At 42.2% G+C, this 24402-nt stretch overlaps 1 protein-coding gene and 1 long non-coding RNA gene across 2 annotated transcripts in view; both read right to left on the reverse strand.

Moving 5' to 3' along the window:
• LOC115477907 (25-hydroxycholesterol 7-alpha-hydroxylase) overlaps nt 1-24402 on the reverse strand; it is a 337896-nt gene that overhangs the window by 254230 nt on the left and 59264 nt on the right. The gene's annotated exons all lie outside the window — the stretch shown is intronic.
• Nucleotides 1866-23458, reverse strand: LOC115477922. The gene is made up of 3 exons (XR_003943400.1): nt 23258-23458; nt 4831-4839; nt 1866-1876 (listed from the first exon to the last, which is right to left on the reverse strand). It is a non-coding gene; the product is annotated as an uncharacterized LOC115477922 (long non-coding RNA).

A 24402-nucleotide genomic window follows, 5' to 3' on the forward strand; every position in this document is an offset into this window, starting at 1 on the left:
TCTTATCTAATGTAGATACACTAAGCATATTGCAAACTGCTTGGGGAATATACAAGACATCACTTACAGGAATTTCTTTAACTTCATTAGACACTTTGCATTTTAAGAATCCAATACCTTTTGCTTGGATCTTAGCAGTCCCTGCGTTTGCAGTTTTAAGAATACCTTCCTCTGGACACATCTCCTGAAAGAAATCCTTACAATTGGTTAAATGGCATGTGCTCCCTGAATCCAAAATCCAAGTACTTTCATTTGAATTATTATTTACCATAGTCAAAGATTTTTCTGCCATTAGAAAGCCCTTGTGTTTATCTTTGTCCTTCATACATTTCCTGGTTTGAAAATTCTTTAGTTCCATTGGCTTAGGTGAGCTAGAGGGAGTGTTTTGTGTTTCCTTACACCATTTAGATACATGTCCCTCCTTTCCACATGAGTAGCAAATCAGCTTGCCCTTGGGTGGAGTTTTCCCATAGCTCCGCCTTCCTCTGTTCTTTGCCAAGAAATTTGTTTCATTTCTCTCTGACTTGCTTTGAGAACACATCTTCTCAGAATCATTTATTATGCATTCCTGCCTTAGTTTTGATGTTGCCTGTTCAAAAGATTGCCCTTCAATGGCCTCATTTACAGACCTAAAAACATCAAACTTCTTTGATAGTGAGGTAAAAAGAAATGCTCTTTTCAATGCATCACACATGGGAATTCCAGAAAGTTCTAATTTTTGAAATGAAGACATAAGATGCATAATGTGATCATTACATTTACTTTTATCCCTTAATTTGGTTTCATTCAACTCTGCCAACCAAATTGGTTGCTGCTTTGCATATGTAGTTGCATACATAGTTCTCAGTTTATATAAAATGTCCTTTGGTGTATCTTTTCCCTCCACTAATATGGCTTGTTTCTCTGAGAGAGCTTCCAAAAGCATGCACTTCACATAATAGTTTGCATTGTCCCATTCAGCCATATTTTCAGCTGTTCTGTCTTGGTCTAAGCATATATCTAATCTTTTTGCTCGAAGGAGACATATGAATCTTAATTCCCATTGCTGATAATTAAACTCAGTTAATTTAGGCACCTTGAGAGAATAGAACAATGGTGAATTTCTTCCCTCAGCCATTTTCTTAGCCTTCTGTCTGCTGTGTGGGGGGAGAGAGAGACAGACTGAATCTTTCCTTTAAAACTTAAGAGAAAAATGTGGCCTTTTTTTCTGCCTGGTAATATTTCTCTTCTTTTTCAATTCCTGGACCCTGGGCCCATAACCCTTTTGTTGGATTATTTGTAGTAAATAATTAGCAGATTTTAGTACACACAGCTTCAGCTTTAGAAATGTTAATTTCTTTCTTCATCTCTCTCTCATTCACCCCTGAATAATTCACTGCTGAGTCACTTTAAAGTTGAAGTAACAAAACATCTGTTTACTCACAGTTTGTAGTTAGATTATAATCAGACAGGCTTTTATATACATATTACTATACATTTGTATTATCAGCTCCTTCCATGTGCTTAGATGGTAATGGATGCTCACACCACCATAGATCCTCTCAGGTTAGGAGAGAACATGAGCTCCATGTGCTCCATGTGCTGCATGTGCTGCATCTAACCCCCACAGGAAGTTGCATAGCTGTGTGACCTCTCTAAGTAATTCACATCAGAGGTCACAGAGTAATCACAGAGAAATAATAGGTGACAGGCAATGCATGTAAAATACAATTACATTCCAACAGTATTTCCTCTAGAGTCTTTCATGAGGTACTTTGTCAAACGCCTTTTGAAAATCCAGATAATAATATCAACCAGCTCACCTTTACCGACATGTTTGTTCACCCCTTCAAAGAAATGTAATAGATTGGTGAGGCACGATTTCCCTTCACTAAATCTATGTTGGCTTTGTCTCATTAATCCATGTTTTTGAATATGCTCTGTAATTTTGTTCTTTATAATAGTCTCTACCATTTTGCCCGGCACTAACGTCAGGCTCACCTGTCTATAATTTCCTGGATCTCTTCTGGAGCCTTTTTTTAAAAATTGGTGTTACACTGGCCACCCTCCAATCTTCCGGTACCATGCTTAATCTTAAAGATAAATTACATATTACAAACAATAGTTCCACAAGTTAATTTTTCAATTCTATCAGTACTCTGGTTTGGATACCATCCAGTCCAGGAGATTTGCTACTCTTCAGTTTGTCAAATTGCCCCATTACATCCTCCAGGTTTATAGATATTTCATGCAGTTTCTCCAACTCATAAGCTTGGAATACCAGTTCTGGCACCGGTATCTCTCCTAGATCTTCCTCGGTGAAGACAGAAGCAAAGAATTAATTTAATCTCTCCGTTATGGCTTTGTCTTCCATGATTATCCCTTTTACCCCTCGGTCATCTAGCGGTCCAACTGATTCTTTTGCCAGCTTCCTGCTTTTAATATACCTAAAAGAAATTTTACTATGTGTTTTTGCCCCCAACGCAATCTTTTTTTCAAAGTCCCTCTTTGCCTTCCTTATCAGCGCTTTGTATTTGACTTGACATTCCTTATGCTGTTTCTTATTATTTTCAGTCAGTTCCTTCTTCCGTTTTCTGAAGGATTTTCTTTTAGCTCTAATAGCTTCCTTCACCTCACTTTTTAACCATGCTGGTTGTCATTTGATCTTCCGTTCTCCTTTTTTAATACGTGGAATATATTTGGCCTGGGCTTCCAGGATGGTAAGTTTATTTTTCACCGTTCTTATCATTTTATCATGGAGGGGCATAATCGAACAGGGCGCCCAAGTTTTCCTGAGGGTGTCCTTGCAGGACGTCCCTGCGAAGGGGCGAGGAAGCTGCTTGTATAATAGCTGTCTACAACCTTAAATAAATTGCCATCTACAACCTAGAAAAATACAAGTCCAGGTAAAAATGTCAGGGATGTCTTTTTTTTTTTAGAGTATGGGTGAAGGATGTCCTTCACCCATACTCTATGCCTCTGTCCCTGCAATGGCAGTTGAGGATGTCCAAAGTGTGATGTTTCTGTGAGAAGGATGTCCATGCCTGCTATGTCTCTGACACCCCTTTTATTTATTTGGATTTTGGATAACAAATAGTAGCAGTGGGATTTGAACTGGTCACTTCTGTAGTGCAAGACCAGTGCTCTAACCACTAGGCCACTCCTTTAAAATTTGGCCATCCCTGTGGGGGGGGGGGGGGGCAGTTCAGGACATACAAAATATTTGAAAGAAGGACATTCATGCCTTCACTATGCCTCCGCTGACACACACATACCTCCCCTCCCAGGGATCTGCATACTGCTGCGATGGACCTGAGTATGACATTTCAGGCTGGCAAAAAAAGTTTTTAAAGTTGTTTTTTTTCAGGGTGGGAGGGGTTGGGGGAGTCAGGGGAGGTCATCCCCTATTCCCTCCGGTGGTCATCTGGTCAGTTCGGGCACCTTTTCACAGCTTGGTCGTGAAAAAAAATTGACCAAGTAAAGTCGGCCAAATGCTCGTCAGGGATGCCCTTCTTTTTTCCATTATCAGCCGAGGATGCCCATCTCTTAAGCAAGCCCTTGTCCCACCATTGGTACGCTGCTGACATGCCCCTGGGAACTTTGGTCATCCCCGTGACGGAAAGCAGTTGAGGACGCCCAAAACTGGCTTTTGATTAAGCTGATTTGGGCGACCATGAGAGAAGGATGCCCACATCCCGATTTGTGTCAGAAGATAAGCGCCCTTCTCTTTCGAAAATGCCCCTGATAGTCTCCTTTTTGAAAGTTAAACGTTAAGGTATTGGATTTCCTGTGTATACTTACTCGAAAGCTAATATCAAATCCGATCATATTATGATCACTGTTTATCAAGCAGCCCCAGCACTATTACCTCCCGCACCAGATCATGCACTCCACTAAAGACTAGGTCTAGAATTTTTCCTTCTCTCGTCGGCTCCTGTACCAGCTGTTCCATAAAGCAGTCCTTGATTTCATCAAAGAATGTTACCTCCCTAGCATGCCCTGATGTTACATTTACCCAGTCAATATCGGGGTAATTGAAATCATCCATTATTAGTGTTTTGCCCAGTTTGTTAGCCTCCTTAATTTCCTTTAACATTTCTAAATCCATCTGTTCATCCTGGCTAGGCGGATGGTAGTACACTCCAATCACTATCCTTTTCCCCTTTACACGTGGAATTTCAATCCATAGGGATTCCAAGAAGTGTTTTGTTTCCTGCAGAATTTTCAGTCTATTTGATTCAAAGCCCTCTTTAAATTCCAATGCTACCCCTCCACCAATTCGATCCACCCTATCACTGCAATATAATTTGTTCCCTGGTATGACAGTGTCCCACTGGTTATCCTCCTTCCACCAGGTCTCAGAGATGCCTATTATATCTAATTTTTAATTTAGTGCAATATATTCTAACTCTACCATCTTATTTCTTAGGCTCCTGCAATTCACATATAGACATTTCAAACTATGCTGTTGTTCCTATTTACATCATGCTCAGTACTTCTCAGTATTAATTTGAAATCTTTTTACTGATTTTTATTTTTACTTAAGGACACCTGATCTACTATGGTCTCTTTTGCAACCTCACTATTGGGATTCCCTATCTTCCCTGTTTTGATGATATCTTTGAAAGAGATCTTATTCCGAACCATGCGCTTTCCAGTGACTGTCGGCCTTCCCCACAGTTTCTAGTTTAAAAGCTGCTCTATCTCCTTTATAAATGCCGATGCCAGCAGCCTGATCCCACCCTGGTTAAGGTGGAGCCCATTCTTTCGGAATAGGCTCCCCCTTCCCCATGTTGCCCAGTTCCTAACAAATCTAAAACCCACTTCCTTGCACCATCGTCTCATCTACACTTTGAGACTCTGGAGCTCTGCCTGTCTCTTGGGCCCTGCCCGTGGAACAGGTAGCACTTCAGAAAATGCTACCCTAGAGGTTCTGGATTTGAGCTTTCTACCTAAGAGCCTAAATTTGGCTTCCAGAACCTCTCTCCCACATTTTCTTATGCCATTGGTACCCACATGTACCAAGACAGCCGACTCCTCCCCAGCACTATCTAAAATCCTATCTAGGTGGACTTAATTCTGTAAATGGTGCCCAAATTTGGGCACTGAAAAATATGCACACTAGGAGCTATTCTATAAACAGTGCTCCAGGTTGGGCACCATTTATAAAATAGCACTTAGTGCCAGGATACATGCCCAATTTTGGGCAAGAGGATTTACATCAACTAAACCCTAGTGTAAATCCCCACACGGATCCTCCAAATTCTATAACACTGTGTGCAAATCCTAGAAATGCCCCTAACCTGCCCATGCCCCTCCTATGGCCATGCACCCTTTTTTGGATCCGCGCAGAAAAATGTATGCACCCATCTTTATAGAATAGGGACTATTAAGATGAATGCATAAATTCCAGTTATTGCTAATTATCAATAATTGATTATCATCACCCAAGTATTGGTGCTAAATGCTTAAGTAATTAAACTGCATGCACAAATTGGATGCACGTTCAAATCTGTGCATACAATTTTGAACGCTATATACAGAATTAAGGTGTAGATAATTGTATTAACTAGGTACCTGATAGGAGTCTCTTCTAAAACAGAACATAAGCATCTATAATCATTATAAAATACTTCTGAAACTGCAAAAACACATGCCTACAAAATAGGCAGAAGCACCTCCTCCAGCCATAGAGCTAGCGTGAGTGTGTCTAAGTGCCAGTAAATTGCACATTGAACTCAGAACATCCCACAAGGATGTCCATTCCACATGTATTTTCGAACAGCCTGTTTGAAAATCCATGAGATGAAGGTCTATGCACTGGAAATGACTTGCATCAACATCCATTTTACAAACAAATATCCAAATTTTGAATGGGAAAAAACAAGGCACATGCTCGTCTGTATAGCAGCATTCTTAGAAAATGGCCACACAGATGTCCATGAAGAAGACAGGGACAGACTAGTGGTTAGTGCAGTAATTGTGAACCCTCCAGCAACACAAATATTCTTGCTGTGCCTATATATAAGCCACCTGCAAGTCTGAAGGGTACAGTAGGTATCTGTCTGTTTGTCGAGTGCAAACAATTAAAAAAAAAAGTTGAAGTGGTACTTGAATCTTGCTCACTTTGGTTTACAATCCACTGCACTAACCACTAGGCTACTCCTCAGACCTCCTTTCTTCTTTGTTGAGAAGCCCATAATACCTGAAGCAGTTGCTGGTTTCACATTCAGGGGAGAGAAAGGGGGACAGCAACTACTGGGGGATCAAGGAGGTGTCATGCCTTAATTCCCTCAGTCGACAGCTGCTCAATCAGAGAACCTTTCTGTAGCCGGGACATTCCTGAAAGATGTTCTTGTTTTCACACACGGACATTTCCTCCATTTCGGTAATCGCTGTCGGTCATCCAGATTACAGGCCCTCCCTAGTCCCGCCCAAAATGCACCCAGAACACACCCCATTGCTATTCAGATATACCTTTAGACTGTAAGCTCTTTGAGCAGGGACTGTCCTTCTATGTTAAATTGTACAGCGCTGCGTAACCCTAGTAGCGCTTTAGAAATGTTAAATAGTAGTAGTAGTACTGCAGTGGTGGACGTCCATATTCTGCCTTTGCAAAATCGGAATGTGGGCATTTCAAGCACATAACATAGTAACATAGTAGATGACGGCAGAAAAAGACCTGCACAGTCCATCCAGTCTGCCCAACAAGATAAACTCATATGTGCTACTTTTTGTGTATACCTTACCTTGATTTGTACCTGTCCTTTTCAGGGCACAGACCGTATAAGTCTGCCCAGCACTATCCCCGCCTCCCAACCACCAGCCCCGCCTCCCACCACCGGTTCTGGCACAGACCGTATAAGTCTGCCCAGCACTATCCCCGCCTCCCAACCACAAGTCCCGCCTCCCACCACCGGCTCAGGCACAGACGTTCATTTCGGCTTTTTAAACATAAGAATAGCCATACTGGGTGAGACCAATGGTCATTCTAGCCCAGTATCCTGTTTCTAACAGTGGCCAATCCAGGTCACAATTACCTGGCAAAAACCCAATTAATAGCAACATTCCATGTTACCAATTCCAAGGCAACCAGTGGCTTCCCCATGTCTATCTCAACAGAAGACCATGGACTTTTCCTACAGGAATTTGTGCAAACCTTTTTTTAATCCAGATACACTAACCACAGTTACCACATCCTCCGGCAATGAGTGCCAGAGCTTAACTATTCACTGAGTAAAAAAAATATTTCCTTCTATTTGTTTTAAAAGTTGAGACATCCATATGCTTCAAAAATGAGTGCCAAAACTTATAGTAGTTTATAAATTATGTGCATGTGAGTCTTACTCATGCTGCATCCAGACTCTTGCAGAATGCATGTAAAATACGGATTATACAAGATACATATGTAGTTACAGAATTTTGGCATTTCTGTGCATACATTCTTGCTATCACAGAGACATGGCTTACTTTAGTAAAATGAGGAAGCATCTGAATAAAGAGCTAGCAGGATGGGAAGTCTATGGTCCAAGCTGAAAGGAGCTATAAAAATGATAATGGATCTTTATGTATTGAAAGTATAAAAAAGAAAGAGGAAATGAAACCTATATATTTCAGCAAACAAGTGTCTGAAGGACCAAAGGCAAAACAGGTAGCATTTATGAAGTACAGAAGAATACATAAAGAAGAACATAGAAAGGAATACCACACAAAACTCAAAGAAGTGAAGAGAGAAATAAGTTTTTTTTTTTTTACATTTGTACCCCGCGCTTTCCCACTCATGGCAGGCTCAATGCGGCTTACATGGGGCAATGGAGGGTTAAGTGACTTGCCCAGAGTCACAAGGAGCTGCCTGTGCCTGAAGTGGGAATCAAACTCAGTTCCTCAGTTCCCTAGGACCAAAGTCCACCACCCTAACCACTAGGCCACTCCTCCAAAAGTGCAAGCAGAATAAAAAATGGCTAAAGACATAAAGAGAGATAAGATTTTTTTTCAGGTATATTGGGGAAAGGAAGAAGACCAGAAATGGAATTGACAGATTGAAAGTGGCTGAGAACTGATATGTGGAAAATGACAAGGAAAAGGCAGACATGCTAAACAAACACTTCAGTGTTCACAGAAAAAAAATCCCGGGGAACAACTACTTGGCTGGAGTGCATGGCTGGTAGAGAATGTGTGCAGGTCCAGACACAGGCAGTTTGGGCTGCTGATGTCAGCTGAGGGTCTTGGACTCAATTTCATCTTGTTACTACTGTGGAACACCCAGAACAGCTACTTGGCTAGAGTGTGCTGACATCAGCTGAGGGCCTTGGGCTCTAATTTATCATACCCCTACCACGGAACGTGACCACAGGTGCGTGCCCAAAGGGGCCCACCACACCCCTCTGGTGCCTCTGAGGAGACTCTGAGGAGCCAGAAACTCTGCTTGTTAATACTGATGGGGGAAAGGAAGATCAAAGGAAGTGCTATTTCTAGCCTCTGGACTTCTGTAATCAAACACCTCATGGGCAAACATGTTAAAACTATAAGTATTAGCTTTTCTGTTGAAGCCTCAATCCCATTACGTAGATGTGGTCTATTTGGACTTCAGCAAAGCCCTTGACAAAGTTCCTCATAGGAGGCTTGAGAACAAGTTGAATGAACTGAAGTCAGGACTCGAAGTGGTGAACTGGATTAGAAATTGGTTGAATGACAGACAAAGAAAAATGATTACGTGGAGGGGCATAATCGAACGTGAACACCCATCTCCATGGGCATCTATGTCCGAAAATGGGTATGTGAAGAGGTGGGACAGACCATATTATCGAAAAAGATGGGCATCCATTTTTTGTTTCGAAAATACGGTTTGGACAGACCAAATGCCATGGATTTGGTCCTTTCTGAGATGGGCGTGTTTTTTTTTTTTAGCGATAATGGAAACTAAAAACGCCCAGCTCAGAAACGTCCTAATCCAAGCCATTTGGTCGTGGGAGGGACAAATGTACAACACTATCATAGCTCTTAGGGGTGAAGGGGGCAACTACATGTGGGTACAGTGGGTTTTAGAGGCCTCCCATTTACCACCACAAGTGGTATGGATGGGGGGGGGATGGGCCTGGGTCTGCCTGCCTGACATGCACGGCAGTACCCACTAAAAGTGCACCAGGGACAGGACTTGTTGCTGCTGTATAACCTTGGCACAGCAGTTCACACCTGAAGACTAATCTCGCTGAAAACGTCTTTTATTTGAATAAGCACCTTTACTCACAGTTAACTGCAGATCAGAGGTCGTGCCCCACTGGCAACGAGTCTCGTTGGTACTGAGATTAGCAGTAGGTCAGAGCTGGCAGAATGGTGTACAATGCCCTCTTTCAGCAACATTCAAGGTAAGAACTAAGTGCTGTAACGTGGCTAACACATGAAAGGGATCTAAAACTGTCTTACACAAATGGCCACTACCTCATGGACTACCGGAAACAATACAGGGCACACTCTGACCCAGTAAGCAGAGGGAAAAGCACCATGGGAGTAGAGCTTACCAACTACCAACATCGTGAGCATTTAACACAAGCTAGTGGAATCACGGAGCCCAATACCCTACACCCACCACAATGCATTGCTGATGTGACTCTGCAGTGCCCTTAACAGAAAAGGTGTCACACTCACCCGAGACCCACATCAGAACCAGGGAAAGGCTGTCAGAGGATAGAACACATTCTGCTGTCAAGGAGGTGGGTACAGCATTTGAGGCTGGCATACAGGCTGGGAAAAAAAGTTTGTAAAGTGTGGGGGGGGGTTTGTGGGAGGGGGTTAGTGGCCACTGGGGGAGTCAGGGGAGGTGATCCCTGATTCCCTCCGGTGATCATCTGGTCAGTTTGGGCCCTTTTTTGGGACTTGGACCTGAAAAAAAAGGGTCCAAATAATGCGGACTAAATTCTCGTCAAAAACGCCCTTCTTGTTTCGATTATCAGCTAAAGACACCCATCTCTCCTCCGCCGATAACCATGCCCCAGTCCTGCCTTTGCCACGCCTCCGGCACGCTCCCGTGATCTTTGTTCGTCTCCGTTACAGACTGCAGTTGAGGACGCCAAAAATCGGGTTTTGATTATACCGATTTGGGCGCCACAGGAAACGGACGCCCATCTCCCGATTTGGGTCGAAATATGGGCGTCTTTCTCTTTCGAAAATAAGCTGGATAGTAACATAGTAGATGATGGCAGAAAAAGACCTGCATGGTCCATCTAGTCTGCCCAACAATTTAAACTCATATGTGCTACTTTATGTGTATACCTGACCTTGATTTGTTTCTGCCATTTTCAGGGCACAGACCGTAGAAGTCTGCCCAGCAGTAGTCCCGCCTCCCAACCACCAGCCCCGCCTCCCACCACCGGCTCTACCACCCAATCTCGGCTAAGCTTCTGAGGATCCATTCCTTCCAAACAGGATTCCTTTATGTTTATCCCACACATTTTTTAATTCCGTTACCGTTTTTATCTCCACCACCTCCCGCGGGAGGAGTTCCCCAAGGATTGGTATTGGGGATGATTCTATTTGATATATTTGTGTGTGTGCCATTGTTGAAGGATTAGAAGAGAAAGGTTGCCTTTATGCAGATGACAAAAATTTGCAATAGAGTAGACACCCTGGAAGGAGTGCAAGTACAAGTCATTTGAGAGGCCTTATTTGGAGGCTGTATCTCAATAAAGACATCGAAAGACTTGAGGCAGCTCAGAGGAAGTTCTTGTCGCTGTATCTCAAAAAAGATATAGTGGAATTAGAAAAGGTTCAAAGAAGAGCTAACAAAATGATAAAGGGAATGGAACTCCTCACATATGAGGAAAGGCTAAAGAAGTTAGGGCTCTTCAGCTTGGAAAACAGATGGCTGAGGGGAGATATGATTGAGGTTTACAAAATCCTGACTGGTGTAGAACAAGTAGAAGTGAATTGATTTTTTGCTCTTTCAAAAGTACAAAAACTAAGGGACACTCAATGAAATTACATGGAAATACTTTTAAAACAAGTACAGAGAAATATTTTTTTCACTCAATGAACAGTTTAAGCTCTGGAACTCTTTGCCAGAGGATAAGCTCTGGAACTCTTTGCCGGAGGATGTAGTAATAGTGGTTAGCATATCTGGGTTTAAAAAGGTTTGGACAAGTTCCTGGAAGAAAAGTCTACCATGGGGGCGTGTCAAGATGGCGGAAGAACTGATGGACGCTCTTCGTTGTTGCTGACTTTCCTATGGTGCTTACAATTTTTGCAAAATTACCTCTGAAAAATGCCTCACACCAAGAGGAAAGGAGTGGTAAGGGCTTTACCGGTGGCGAACCCAGAAACTACTCTTGTGCAGACGACGATGAAGAAATACGCCACCAGTACTCCTCGACAGACCGGCTCGAGTCAGGCTCCGGCAGTGGGAGACGTGGGTGGATTGTCTTTCCCACTAGGAGCAGATACCTCTCTATCCTCACCGGAGATTAACCCTCCGCCCTGCCTAGCAAGTCTTAGAAGCGGGCTAGGCCCTCTAGAGGTATCCGAAGAAGGCGCTGCAGGAGGTTTCACCACCGGAACCCGAGTCGGGACGCTGGGAGAGCAGAACAAAGTAGAGCTTGAAGCTCCCGCGGCGGTTACTTTGGAATCTATCTAGCAGGCGATACAATCATTGACTTCTGTTGTTGCTTCAAGTGTGAGTAAATTAGATTCGTTAGCATTAACATTTGAGACATTTAAAAAAGAATCTGAAAAAATTAACTCTGCTACCCACCAGGACATATCGACTCTGAAGGAAAAAACAGATTTACTTATAAAAGATAAAATGTTAATACATCGAAAGATAGAACTGTTCGAAAATTATAACAGACGTTTGAATTTGAGGTTGCTGAATTTTCCAATTTCCCCAGAAATAAATGCAAAGGATTTATTTAAAAAGTTCTTGATGGAAAATCTTCAATATTCCCCTGATTTGATTCCTCCAATCAATAAAATTTATAATTTACCTGATTTAAAAAGAGGGGAAAAATTGAAGTCTATGGGAGATTTGCAAAATCTGACTGACTTTTTAGAACAGTCAGCAACCGAAGTTTCAGCAAGGAGAACGTTGCTTGTTTCGTTGGTTTTCGAACAGGATATGAATGCTATAATGAAAATGTATTTCAAAAATGCCGCAAAAACTTTTCTTGGTGATAAGATATGGATATACCCGGATGTGGTTAAGACCACACAGGATAGAAGAAAAGCTTTCTTGGCACTTAGAGAAGAGACTAGACTGCTGGGAGCGAGATTTATTTTGTCTTATCCATGTAAATGTTTGGTAAATTACCTAGATAAAAAATATGTTTTTTTTGAACCGCAACAGCTAAAAACTTTTCTAGAAATGAAGAAAGTAACCAGATAGTATTTGAATATTAAGAAGATCAGGATTAATAATAAAGATGTAAGGAGTTAACCAGGCCATCTATGTTTAAGATAGTTTCTTTTTATTTAAACCACCTGTATATGTTTAACGCTCCCTCTAAAGTTTTGGTGGTCTAAGAAAGAGGATGTTTTGTGTTTTTCTTACCTCTCTTAATATAAGAGGGGAAAGTTTATTATTTTTATTTCCTATATGTATTATACTTACTCTGTTTTTCTATAACAAGATTGAATACTTGTGAAAAATTGAAATTATAAATAAAATATTAAAAAAAAAAAAGAAAAGTCCACCATGGGGAAGCCACTGCTTGTCCTGGGATTAGTAGCATAGATTGTTGCTATTTGGGTTTCTGACAGGTACTTGTGACCTGGATTGGCCACTGCTGGAAACAGGATATTGGGCTAGATAGACCATTGGTCTGATCCAGTATGGCTATTCCTATGTTCGTATGTAAACTTAAAGATCTCAATACGTATACCCTAGAAGAAAGGAGGGATGGAGGATATGATACAGACATTTAGGGGGTCTTTTATAAAGGCGCACTAGCATTTTTAGCACATGCTAAATGCTAGAGAGACCCTTAAACTCCTATGGGTGTCTCTAGCGTTTAGTGCATGCAAACTTTTAGCAAGCACTAAAGATGCTTGTGTGCCTTAGTAAAAGGACACCTTAAAAAGTATTAATATGCAAATTAATCTTTTTGAGATGCAGGGAAGCAGTAGAACTAGGGGTCACGAGTTGAGGTTGCAGTTAGGAGACTTCCTAACATCAGGAAATACTATTTCACAGAAAGAGTGGTGGATGCCTGGAATGTCTTCCCATTGGAAGTTGTGCAGTCAAAAACAGTGACAGAACTCAAAAATGTACTGGATAAACACAGATTATCAGTATATAGAAAAAGAATGGAATAAAATTAAAGCTAAACTTAATGACCCCACAGCTGGAGTAAACTTTAACGGCAGCTTCAGAGGTTGGGAAGTACGGTCTGGGTCTCGTTGATGGCAAAAAAACCCAGATCATGATTAAGGCTGGAGTGTGCTTCAACCACAACTCCAGTAGCTGAGAATTAGGTTAAGTACACCATTGTCTAAAAGAAGAGGAACCTGTGAAGACTGCCAGTTTCAGGTCTGGCCATTTTGTTGTGAACACTGGATAGACCATACAGGTCTTTACCTGCCGGCATTTACTATGTAACGATATGCCATTATTCGAATTAAATACGCATGCCAATGGCAGATAACTGTTTGCAAGTACGTTATAGAATAATTCTCTACATTCTCAGTACCATCAGATGACATCACCTACATGTGAGACTTGTTCACCTGTTTGTCACAAAGAAGTGTAAGAAAAAAGTACCAATGTATAATATGCAACACACATTAAAAATTAACTAGTATGTTACAATTTGGTCGTTCATAGTTAATGAGGAATGCTAACACTTAAAAAAAAAAAAGCCTTCCTTTCTGTCACACCAAGACGCACAACTGTAATAGCATAGGTCAGTGGTTCCCAAAGCTGGTCTGGAGGCACCCCAGCCAGTCAGGTTTTTAGGCTATCCACCATGAATATTCATGAGAGAGATTTGCATGCCACGGAGGCAGTGCATGCAAACCTCTCTCATGAATATTCATGGTGGATATCCTAAAAACCTGACTGGCTGGGGTGCCTCCAGGACCAGCTTTGGGAATCACTGGTGTAGGCCAAAAGATTTCAAACAAAGCTGCTTTTCCACACGGATTTTAAAATAGCTTTAGTAGAAGCTTACTTATTTCCAATGGCTATGTTAAAAAAGAAAATTAACAAAAATAAACTCATTTTGTCAGAAACTTTTGCCTTCAAAGTTAAGCAGTCAGCTATTACAAACCAGGGGCGTATCTGAGGTTCGGCGGTAGGGGGGGCAAGGGCTAGAGTGAGGGGGCACATTATAGCCCCCCCGGCCGCCGCCCCCCCCTACCGCCATTAACCCTTCCCCCCTACCGCCGTTAACCCTCCCCCGCCTACCACCGTCAACCCTTTCCCCGCCTACCACCGTCACCTACCCCCGAGGTCCGCTTCCTCCTGCCGGTTTTTTAAAATATTACTTCAGCTGGCAGGGGACCCCAACCCCCCGCCAGCCCAGCCGAGATCTTCTTTAACTTCTTCATCCTCGTGCTGTGAAAGCTGCATCCTTCCAGTTGGACGGAGTCTGACGTCGCAGCACGTTGACGTACTGCACGTACAACGTGCTGCAACGTCAGACTCCGTCCAACTGGAAGGATGCAGCTTTCACAGCACGAGGATGAAGAAGTTAAAGAAGACCTCGGCTGGGCTGGCGGGGGTTGGGGTCCTCCACCAGCTGAAGTAATATTTTAAAAAACCAGCAGGAGGAAGCGGACCTCGGGGGTAGGTGACGGCGGTAGGCGGGGAAAAGGTTGAATGCGGTAGGCGGGGGAGGGTTAACGGCGGTAGGGGGGGTCAAGGGCGAAATCTGCGGGGGCCCAGGCCCCTGTGGCCCCACGCAGATACACCCCTGTTACAAACACGCATTCTATCGTGCTTCAGTATGGCATGAAACAAACTTATGAGCCTTCTTACAAAGCGGCGGTAAGGTCTAATGCATTCTTACCACACGCTAAAAAAGCACTACTGCGAGATGCGCTCAGACGTCCCACAGTAGTTCTGGAATCATCGCACTCCATTCCCACACCAAAAAATATCAAATATTTTTAGAACGGGGGGGCATGTTTGGAGAAAGAGAGTAGGCATGCCCTGCACTAATCGAGTGGTGTGAGTAAATTGCCACATAGTAACATAGTAAATGACGGCAGATAGAGACCTGTACAGTCCATCCAGTCTGCCCAACAAGATAAACTCTGATTTGTCATTCTCAGGGCACAGACCGTAGAAGTCTGCCAAGCACTGTTCTTGTACTAAGATCTGAAGCTAACATCGAAACCCCTTAAAATTTACACTCCAGCCCATCCCTATCTATTCAGTCACGATTAGGGCATAGACCGTAGAAGTCTGCCCAGCTCCCATTTTGTTTCCCAATTACCGGCGTCGCCATCCAATCTCCGCTAAGATTCCATGGAATCATTCCTTCTAAACAGGATTCCCCGCACTAATTGGGCATGCTACCCAATTAGTGCGTGGTACCACAAGAGCTCTTACCACCTACTAAATAGGTGGCAGTAAGATTTTTCGCACTAATGGCCATACGATAATTGGGAAATTAGCACATGCACATTTTACTGCTGCACTCCAGTGGCCTCAGCGTGTGGGAAACCGACATGCTATAAATAACGCAGGCCACTTTCTAGTGAGACTTAGCAAAAGGGCCCCTTAACTTCAAAGCATAATAAAAGATTTATAAATATAAATGCATATGTTTTTGTAGATTTGTTGGAAGGATTTGTTAATTGCTTAATGGAAGATGTGTTTCAGATACTAATGCCTTCATTTAGTTGAACAGGTTATATTATATGAGGAGATATTAGCATGAACTCAACAAAAGTGGTAAGGACAACCAAAAAGCTTATATGTTAATATTTGAAGGTTTGTTTTCACAGTTAATCTCGAGTAAATGTTAGAATCTTTACTGCACATGATACAAATTACCCCTTTTCTTCCTTTCGGCACAAATGAAATGGTCATGTTTTCACTCAAATAACGATAATATTGCATGCTTTCATTTTTTTTTCCTGTACAGAATTACTCCACTGCTCTAACTAAATTATGCAAACTTCAAATTAGGCACAAAATGTACCATTTTCTCACAATATCTTACTAGTGATCCTTAAACTAGAAAGGTCAGTTTTTCATTCAAACAGAAATAATCCAAGTCTGATAGAACTGGTTTTCACTGCTAGAAATGTTTAAGTTTATGAAAGTTTTGTACCCGATATTTATTTTACGTACAACAACATGTTCATTTTATGGCACTTCACTGCGCTGCTAATGTCAATTTTGATAAAAAGCAAATTACAACAGTACCAAGAGACCCCATTTTGTTTCTCGTCAAAGTTCAAACTGGCATATCTTTTTCTTTTCTCCCCACCCCAACCCCCAATTGAGTGCAGAGAGCCCTCTAGCTTCCAAATGTGAATCCTACTGTGGTACATATTGGACCTCTTACAGCTGCTCTAAGCAATCTATTTGCATCTACAATGGGGGTCATCCACCACCTTCTTTTCAGATCAATATGATTGGTACAAACAATAGTTTGATTTTGATTGCTCTATAGTACGCTTGAGTAGAGCTGCTGAATGCAAGTGAATAGCTTAGAAACAATGGGCTGGTTCATCATCCAGAGCGTCTCTTTTCAAACAGCTGCCTCTGCCACACTCACTCTGACAAACGTCCAGAAAAACAGATGGTTTCAGCATTCATGACCAGTTTAGCAAAGGCTCCAGAGTCAGCTACTCAAAACAATTGCGTGTTACGTATTTGATAACGACGCCCGATAATCAAAAATTAGGAGTATTTTTAAATGCTCTTAAAAGAATACCATAAATGCAAGTTATCAATTTATTTACACAGTGTTATTATCAATTTTCCCCAATGATGTTCAAAGCTATTTAACCAGCCAGATAACATGGCCACTAACCGGTTAAACAGCATATCAGGACCTAATCGCTAATATTCAGCAGCAGATAACTGGCTATCTCTGTTGAATACTGCCGGTTAGCACCTACTGCATAACTGGCTATATCACACAACTTATCCGGTTAGGTGCCAATATTCAGCGCCTAACCGGATATGTTTAGCAGTCAATAGGACCGTATAAATAGCAATTCTATCTTTAACCACTAAAAAGTTAGCCGGTTATCCCCAGATTCTATATAGCACGCCTAGAGATCCATGCAAAAATCCAGGCGGTTATATATAACAGCACACATAACTTAATTGACTTAACAAGCAAATCAATGTATGTAACAGAACTTCACAAGCAATAATATTACTACTACTTATCATTTGTATAGCGCTACTAGACGGTTTAGCGCACCACTGATAAGTGCAAGATTCGCTTATACGCATGGTTTAAGACTGCTCCTCTGCAGGAAAGACTGCGCATAAGCATACGCACGGAATATGGAAGCCGATTGGCGCGTGACAAAGGGGCGGTAAATTTGAAATCTCATTGGTTAACTGCCACAGGCAGAAGAAGCGAAAAAATGTACCCTGGAGTCGTCATCGCCGTTGTTGCGCAACTGTAACACTTTCAGTGGCTGAACAAATAGAAGTTCTTAAAAATTATAAAACAAGCAAAGTCAAGCATCTATTGCTAAAGAATATGGTATCAATCCCAGTCAAATTTCACGTATCTTGAAGCAGAAAGACCAGCTTCTGAAAGACTGGTAAAAGCAATACAAATCCACACAGGAAACGAAAACGGGTGGGAAAAGCTGAGGAGGTAGAAGATGCTCTTCTTCGGTGGTTTTCTCAAGTCAGGAGCAGACAGTTTCCTGCCTGTGGTCCACTGCTTATGGAGAAAGCTAATCAGCTAGCTGAAAGTCTTGGTCTAACTGAATTCAAAGCCACTGTCGGATGGTTGGAAAGATGGAAGGAGAGGAACAACATAAAATTCAAGAAACAGCATGGTGAAAAACAAGATGCTGATGACTTTGGTACTGAAAATTGGGTTGTTTCAGTTCTTCCTACCATCTTGAATGAGTTTGCACCTCGTGACATTTTCAATGCTGACAAAAATGGTCTCTACTGGTGAGCGATTCCTGATGGAACACGTGCATTCAAACAAGCTGAAACTACAGGAAGTAAAACGTTGAAGGACCAACTGACAATCCTCCTTTGCTGCAATATGGATGGGAGTGAGAAGTTGGAACCACTCGTCATTGGAAAGAGCAAACAGTCCCGTTGCTTCAAGAATGTTAAGCGACTTCCTGTGTCATACGAGGCTAATGCAAATTCATGGATGACTGGGGAAATTTGGAAACAGTGGCTAAAGAAGTTAGACACTAGAATTCAGGCACAAAAGTGTCAGATTTTGTTGCTTTGTGATAATTGTGCTGCGCACAGGGATGATGTCAGGCTGTCTAATGTCAAGGTGGTCTTCCTGCCACCAATCACTACCTCTCTGATCCAACCTATGGATCAGGGCATAATAGCCAATTTCAAACAACATTATTGGGCTCTTGTGCTACGTCTTCTGATGAGTGTTATGGATGACCAGACTGGCAAGGATAAACGTGCTGTTGAACTGGCTCGTAATCTATCACTGTTGGATTCCCTACATATGCAGAAAGAAGCCTGGAATCATGTTACACAGGCAACCATTGTGAACTGCTACAAGTGGGCAAGCTTTGTTAGGGATGTGGAGAGGGACGAAACAGATGCAGCTGTTGCAAACGTGTCAGATGAACAGGTTATTGACATCCCAGCCAGAGTTACTGAAGAGGTGTTTCATCACTACGTAGCTGTTGATTACTATCTATAAACAGCTGACGACAGCACTGATGTCCAGATATGCGCCTACACGCAGGCAATGGCTGATGATGAAATAGATGATGAAATGAGCAGCGAGGAACATGCTGACGAAATTCAACAACCTCCTGTCACTTTTGCAAGAGCGCTGGAGAGTCTCAACACCGTGCGGACCTATCTGGAGGCCACTGGATGTCAGTGCTGTGACTGTTTTTAACGTCTGGCAGACGTAGTCTTTGGAACCCACAGACACAAGAGTGTACAGAGGACTATGACTGATTACTTCAAGTAAGCCTAACGTCAGTTAGCGGAGACTGTATAACATCAGTTAACGGAGACTATATACTATATATACAATAAACAGTACTGTACATATGATTATCAGATGTCAAGCTTCTTTGAGTCACAATGGTTAAGTGCACACTCTGGTTAACTGCATGTATTTCTTTGGTCCCAGACCCTTGCACTTAAGCGGATTGCACTGTACCCCAAGGGGGTGCATACTATATTGCTTTAAAGTATGTGCCCCCTTACAATATTACCCTCCCCAAGAATAATATTTCATATTTGCTTCATAGAGAGCAAGCTTCTGCCAATATGGGTCTCAACATCCTACATACTGCATTTGCTTGCCATAATCAGGAGCCACTAAAATGACTTTATTAACATGAATTCAGTTCCCTTTACCTATAAATATGCACACAAACAAGCAAAAAGATCCCAACACGCTGTATTCTGGCCAAGAAGGTCCAGTCAGAAAGGAAAAGGTCTCTCAAACTATTCTTCTGAATCAAAGAACTCCTATTATCAACAGGCACAAGGGAGATGTGAATGGGAAAGGGCAACTTTTTGATTTAGTTAAGGGTTAATTATTTCTGTGAACAACTTCCACATCAGTTCACAGTTTCACATCTAAAAAGGACATCACATAATGATATAAAGCAAACTCTTCATAGTACAAAATTAGAACATAAGCCTTCTAGGGACAGCAAAATACCTATAGCACTACCACTGAAAAGAAGAAAGTTAAATAAAAAAAAAATTACTTACATTTTGGCTGTTTACTAATCATCCAGCTCATTTTTGAAAGGGATCGCTGGCGATCTTCTGACACAAATCGGGAGATCGCCGGCTCCTGATCCCGGCCAAGGAGAAATTAGATCTTACCTGCTAATTTGCTTTCCTTTAGTCCCTCCGGACCGGACCAGGATTGGACTGATGGGTTGTGCTCGCCTACCAGCAGGTGGAGACTGAGAAAAAACTCTGACTCTAGAGAGCCAATAGGAGCCCTGGCCATGTGACCTTAGCCTCAGTATTTGAATAACAAAGCAGGAAAGAAAGAAAGACCTTCTGTGCCGTATGGAATCCTAGCAGCCACAAATTCCTCGGCAAAGCCAAGTACTAGAGCTCACCAGCAACTCTCACCAGAGAAGTGGTATGGCCCCTTATGCATTAGAGCTCACCAGCAACTCTCACCAGAGAAGTGGTATGGCCCCTTATGTATTAGAGCTCACCCGCAACTCTCCGCAGAGAAGTGGTATGGCTCATTTGTATTATAGCTCACCAGCAACTCTCACCAGAGAAGTGGTATGGCTCACCAGCAACTCTCACCAGAGAAGTGGTATGGCTCATTTGTATTATAGCTCACCAGCAACTCTCACCAGAGAAGTGGTATGGCTCACTCGTATTATAGCCGACCAGCAATTCTCACCAGAGAAGAGGTATGGCTCACTTGTATCATAGCTCACCAGCAACTCCCACCAGAGAAGTGGTATGGCTCACTCGTATTATAGCCGACCAGCAATTCTCACCAGAGAAGAGGTATGGCTCACTTGTATCATAGCTCACCAGCAACTCCCACCAGAAGAGAGGTATGGCTCACTCATATTATAGCTGACCAGCAATTCTTACCAGAGAAGAGGTATGGCTCACTCGTATCATAGCTCCCCAGCAACTCTCACCAGAAGAGAGGTATGGCTCACTTGTATTATAGATCACCAGCAATTCCCACCAGAGAAGTGGTATGGCCCTTTAAAGCTGTACAGATATCTACCAAGATACATATAAACATATACCAGGAACGGAGCCCACCAGCAACTTCGACCAGAGAAGTGACATGGCTCACTTAAAATTCTATCTACACACGCTTCTGGCTTAATTGCTTGTTTGTGGTGGTTGTTATTTTTTATTTATTCATTTTTTATTGATTTATTGATTTTTTTTTTTATTTTAATATTCCGTTGAAAAGATGACGAAAATGGGAGGGGCCTGGTCCGGTCCGGAGGGACTAAAGGAAAGCAAATTAGCAGGTAAGATCTAATTTCTCCTTCCTTAGCGTCCCTCCGGACCGGACCAGGATTGGACTGATGGGAAGTACCAAAGCAGTAATCTTACGGGAGGGACAGACATTGAGAACGCGGTAGAGTCCCTTAAAACACCCAAACTAGGATGAATAACGAGCCGAAAGCTTGACGATCCAAGAGCCACCAACAAACTAAACAGGATGACTACAAAGCAAGAAAACTGAAAAGTCCAAGCGACGCTGAACATGCCCCCTACCAAGGGCCGCTATATATTGTTCCCTACCGCACTATTAGTACAGCGCAAAGGACAGACAGAGAGTTGAGAAAAAACGACTGAACGAAAGAAGGCAAAAGTAGAGACGGAGCCGCCTTGAAACAAACAAACAAAAAATCTGCAATGAATCTACCATTCCTGCAGATATCCTAGACCCTTGCCAACCTAGCAACAGATTGGAAGTATGTAAAGGCTGTCAGTGAGAAAGTACCTGATCACTTGAAGCTAAAGAGGTAAAAATAAGAGTGCAGTTAAATAAATCAGCCTAGAATAAAATACCATGCAGGAGAAGAAGGTACCTAAATTCCTGCTGCAAACTAGACTGAAGGTCCCAATCAACTGCCAGCCGCTGCAGTTAAGACAATATGAAGAAAACATATCTCAGAGCGCAATTCAAATGAGAGAGAAAGAATCGTCTGTAGCTGTTGCCTCTGCAAGCAGATCACCTGAGACTCTTGTCGTAGACCCCAATTAGTGGAAACGGGAATAAAACAACAGTAGACACTTGTCCGTACCTTTTATCTGTTAGATACATATAGGAGTCCATAAACCACTACACAGTTCCAGGAATAACATGCAGAGAATGTTTGTACGTTTAGGAATCTAGCCAGGTGCTCATGGCCTGGGTTGGCCGTGGACAGAAAGCTGGGCTCGATGAAACCTTTGACCTTTTCCCAGTGTGGTATTACATATGTACTTATGTAGTAGACTATATATATACATATATATTTTCCTCGATGTAGCCACCAAAAACTGTCCACTGTGTATATTCTCCAGGCATACCTGCAGGAAGGATGCTCAATCTCAACCACCAGACCCGTGTTGCACTATTGAGAATACAGAGGCCAACTGAGCTGAGGGAATACCATCCAAGATAAATATCCGGGTGCGAGAGGGCATGTATCCGTGCCACTGACGAATCTTTCCAGCAAGAGACTAAGCGAGGAATATGGGAGGTCAGAGCAAAACCAAAAGGTTCTAGAACTGGGACATCCCATTAAGGTACCCTCTGCTGACAACGCCCAGAAGGAGAGAGTCTAGCACGGAGAAATCAAGGAGGAAAAACCCACACAAAAAAAATACACATAAGGTTCTCTTATTTATTTATTTATTTCCATTATTCCAATGCCCCTGAAATTGACGGAGTGAAAAGTTGCCAAAGGAGACTACCGAGACTCCAAAGAGAATGCAGAAGAAATTCCTTCTTGGGAGCTAGAAAGAAAAATTGTACTCTGCAAAATAGAGGCAGGAAATGGCCAAAGGCCCAAGATCATCAAGAAAAAACATAAAGTGGGATGCTTGAACTTGACTAAACAAAGAGAGAAAAAACAGAGATATGAAATGAAATCTAATGAGATCACATGAAAGCTCAAAAGAGAGATCAAATGAGAGACCTGGCTACATTCACCACGTAACCTAGAGTCTGTCCGAAATGCACCACCCGTTGCTTGACGTGACAACTCTGCCAATAAGATTGTCTCTAATGAACCAGTCGTCTAGGAAAGGATGAAACGAGAAGCCTTGCTTCATGAGCGCCACTGCTACTACGACCATAACTTAAGTGAAAGTGCGCGGAGCCGCCGCTAGACCGAAGAGCAGGGCAAGAAAACTGGTAATGAGGACCTTCTCAACATCCTTGTATCATGGTCATCTCTCCTCCCATACTGAGATGTACCGAGATGAATGTGGTATTTGCCACCTGTATGGACCCCAACTGAGAACAGGATGGTGGGCTTGACGGAATCTTAGTCTTTCCCCGTATGACAAAACTCATGTACCGATAGCAAAAATGCACAGGAAGTGAAAAAAAAAATATATATATATATATGTGAAACAGACAAAAGTGGTGAAATTTTGTGCCACAGCCTTTCTGGTGAAGGCAATGGAAACAAGACTGTATGTGACTTCACTAAAGTTTGAGACAAGAACATAAGATCTCTAAGGAAGAGATAGTGGATGCTATGAACGAGCATACCGGACAAAAACCAGAATGTTTACAAACTGTTAATGCGGTATTAATAGAAAAAACTATAAATGACCTCATATGTTCTGTAATTACCAGAAAACAGCCAAGATGAAAAAATGAGAGGTTCACGCCAGTTGGAAAAGTAGGGAAAATATGAATAAAGCATGCCCTCAAAGGCAGCTACAAAATTGGGCGCTTAGTAGCCCAGACTGTCCCTCAGGGAATACAAAAGAGCTATAGATCCCCATGGCCTCTGAACAATGCACCCTATGTCATAGAAAAAAATTTATTAAGTTTTTAAAACACTGTAGAATACTATAGCCATGGAGGGAAATACTTGAAAGGAAATAAGATATTATAGCAAGAATTGTAGAGCACCAATCATTGACTATTAGATTCTTATCCGCCATCATCTACTATGTTACCATTCTGAGGTAAATCTTGCTAACAGAAAAGGTGGTGGATTAGCACAGCAGCCTGTTGGCGAAGGTGGAGGAGACAATACCGTGTCTAAATTCAAGAAAGCTGGAGACAAGAATATAAGATCTCTAAGGAAGAGGAAGGGATAGTAGATGGTATGTATAGGCATACTGGACCAAACCATAAAGTTTACCATCTGCCAATGCTGAACTGATAGCGAAGATAAAAAACCCCATTAGATGGTTTGAGAACCTTCCACTATCCTTAAGGGGGAAATATGCAAAATGAAAAAGTGACCTCATTGTCTAAGTGGTCATCTGTCCTGTAACTATCAGAAGAAAGCCAAAATTAAATATGAGAGGGTTCAAGACAGTTGGAAAAGAGGGAGGACATGAACCAAGCATTCCTGTAGCTGAGTGATTGGGAGCTTGATAGACAGGGCAGTCCTCCAGAGAACATGAGAGAGCTTATATATATTTTTTGGCATCAAAAACAATCTACTCTATGCCTATAGATAAACCTTCTTAAATTCTGAAAAAAAAAAAAAAAAAACCAACACTGTATAACACTACAGCCAATGAGAGAAATGCTTAAAAGGAACAAACTCTGTGTATACAAAAATTAAAATCATAACCTTGTCAAAACTGTT

The sequence above is a fragment of the Microcaecilia unicolor genome, chromosome 1, assembly GCF_901765095.1.
Source record: "Microcaecilia unicolor chromosome 1, aMicUni1.1, whole genome shotgun sequence".
Classification (NCBI taxonomy): domain Eukaryota; kingdom Metazoa; phylum Chordata; class Amphibia; order Gymnophiona; family Siphonopidae; genus Microcaecilia; species Microcaecilia unicolor.